Genomic DNA, 2,977 nt, shown 5'->3' on the forward strand with positions numbered 1-2,977 from the left:
TGGAATCTTCCATAGAGTTTGTTCTAATTGATAGAGGTCTCCTGAAGTACACTAGGTAGATAAACCTAACAATTATTTGCTGCCTTGTGATCTGGATTTTGTGGGATTTTGTCTAAGAACCTCACAGTGTGTTCCAAATCTTTTCAGGAGTTAGGATTTTTAAAAAGGGGAAGTCTGAGCCATTAAATCTGCAAGAGAATGACTTTAAAATTTCTTTAAATCAATAAATCTGAGACAGATTTCAAGGCTCTGTGTGGAGACATATTATAAATTATTATAAATTGACAGGATTAAAATTTGGGGAAAACTTGATACCAAAGACTCCCACCCCCATAGCTGTGTGCTTGCTCCTTGGAAGGAATTAGATTGACAAAAGCAAAATACCTGAGTTCCTGGAAATTATCTTTGGGTGGTACTTTCTCTCTCTCTCTTAGAAATGTTCTCTCTCATTCTCTGCTGACCTACCCTCTGCAGAGGGAGAGGGGAGGGAGAAGGAACATCTTCCTTTTTAAAACTTTGAAACTCAAACCTAAGTCTCAGATGGAATGCATGCTTCGCTGCAGGAAGGGTAAGACCCCCAAAAAACTTGTTTTAGGAAATGGGGACCCCCATGCCTTCTTCCTCGTTTGGGGAGGAAGGAGGGGGGTTGTTGGTTGTCATTCATAATTCTTCTGAAAAGTGTTTAGTCCTATTCTTTGACTTCTTACCTACTGAGGAAGGCTCTAAGTCTCTTGTATTTGTATCAATTTCCTCTTTATCTTGTATTTCAGACTTTTATAAGTGATATTTGATGAAAGCATTTTTTTCTTTAAGTTTCATTTTATCTTCAGTGATTTTGATCGCCTTAATCTTATTTAGTTAAGAATTCTTCATTTGGGAAAAAATATCTCCCCTTTTTATGTACATTTTTATTATATGAAATTTTATGGTCTAAGTGCAATTTATATCAAACTCCAGTTTCCCCAAAAGAGCTTCTCAAATAATAGTGGGGTAGGAGAGCATATTTCTTTCATCCTTTGTAATGATAAAGCTTCTACTGTTCGTTTATTGCAAATATCATTGATTCTTAGCTTAGGATGAATTCTTTTGATCATATTAAAGAAGTGTCCTTCCATTCATATGAATATTGCATTTTGTCAAAAGTTTTTCCTATAACTATCGAAATTATTATGTGGTCTTTGTAGTTTATATAATTAAACAGTTTTTCTAATGGTGAATAAATATGGAGTCCAGGGGAGTACCTTAAAACTGAAATAGCCTTGTTTGGGGACTTCACTAAGCTAGTGAGAGCAAGCAACTCTTCTCTCATTGTAACCCACTGCTGAAACTAAGGTTTCCGAACTAGGGTTCAGCTTTCCGGAGCTAGGTAGAACAAGTTTAAAGTCCAAATAGCAGCCTTTCAAGCTATTATTTTTCTGCCGCTCAACTGCCAAGACTTCTTTAGACCAAACATCCCTAGATCGTGAGTTCAACTGAAGAACTCCAGACCCGGCTGAGAACACCCTAGTCACCTACTATATTAGTGGTTTTCCTCAAGTGTGCAATTCAGCACAGGACTCAACACACATTCTCTAGATATGATTTAACCAGTGATTTTTAACATGGTCCCTAACTCATTTATACTATGAAAAATAGTTGAGAATTTCTGGTACTTTTTGTTTCAGACAGGACCAAAAGAGACAGCCCTGCAGGAATGCAGCGGAAAGGAAGTTAGCTACATCCACTGTTAACTAAGCCATCAGCAAAGGGGAATTGGAGAGGGACCCTGAGCTCTTGAGGTGAAACCCGAAAGTTCACTTGCATTCCCATCCCCACTTTTGTTAAGTCATCCATCCTATGCCCTTTATCCATCTTTTCCTAATCTCAGAACACTATAAACACTGAAACTGTTGACACTTTCCTTACTTTGAAACTTGTCCTTGTCCTCCTTCCCCCGCTTCACACACTTTTCCTTCTCCGGGGTAAACTCATCTTGAGGCTCACAGCTTCCTCAAGTTCTTTGCCAACTCTGTCTGTCCCTTGCAGACAAGGAATGAGGCCAGGGCTGAGCAGAAGATTCAAGCCCCTCCCTCTTCGCCCCACATCCGTGAAGTTCCTTTTCTTCCATCCCGGTGAAGTGGGAATTGCATTCGTTTTGAAAAGGAATGAATCATGTTCCCTGACTCACTTTTCATATTAAAAAACAAACATACTGGGGCGGCTAGGTGGCGTAGTGGATAAAGCACCCGCCCTGGAGTCAGGAGTACCTGGGTTCAAATCCGGTCTCAGACACTTAATAATTACCTGGCTGTGTGACCTTGGGCAAGTCACTTAACCCTGTTTGCCTTGCAAAAAAACCTAAGAAAAACCCAAACATACACTTAGAAGGAGGCAGATAACCTTTCTTAGTCGATTCAAGACTTCTTATCTGGTTGGTTCCATGGCTTAGTTGGTTAAAGCACCTGTCTAGTAAACAGGAGATCCTGGGTTCGAATTCCAGCGGGACCTTTCACTTTCATTTCACTGAGAACTATTTGTGACAAATAATGTGATTCTTGGAAATTTCAGAAAAAGGAAAAACCTTTCAAAAGTGACTGAGGTTGATCTTGTCAAAAGAAAAAATGACTTCCCTTCTCCGGGTAGATAAGGTTTTCCACTTTATTTTTCTTCTTTAATAAGGCTAGAGGAACTAGAAATGAGTTTTAGGAAATGAGTTTTTTAAAAAATACAAATTCTACAGTATAAAGTTTCCATTAACCACCCTCCTCCAATTCCCCAACGGAAGTTGGATCAGTGATTTCATCAGTGTTAGAACCTCCCAGTGTAAACATTCTCTAAAGATGATCTGTAGGTCTTTATAGTCCTCAAAAATTTACCTGGGGCACTGAAAGGTTAAGTGGAACACTGCTACCTGAAGATTAAAATAGAAACATTTCTTCCTAACAAGCAGGTATTCTCTACCTTGTTGAAGTACATGGGAGGAAAACTAGCCTCAAAT

At 39.0% G+C, this 2,977-nt stretch overlaps 1 non-coding gene across 1 annotated transcript; it reads left to right on the forward strand.

The window, feature by feature from the left end:
- The first annotated feature begins 2,413 nt into the window (after positions 1-2,413).
- Positions 2,414-2,487, forward strand: TRNAT-AGU (transfer RNA threonine (anticodon AGU)). Its single transcript has one exon. It is a non-coding gene; the product is annotated as a tRNA-Thr (tRNA).
- Positions 2,488-2,977: the final 490 nt, after the last annotated feature.

This window comes from Macrotis lagotis, chromosome 2, assembly GCF_037893015.1.
Source record: "Macrotis lagotis isolate mMagLag1 chromosome 2, bilby.v1.9.chrom.fasta, whole genome shotgun sequence".
In the NCBI taxonomy this organism is placed as follows: Eukaryota; Metazoa; Chordata; class Mammalia; order Peramelemorphia; family Peramelidae; genus Macrotis; species Macrotis lagotis.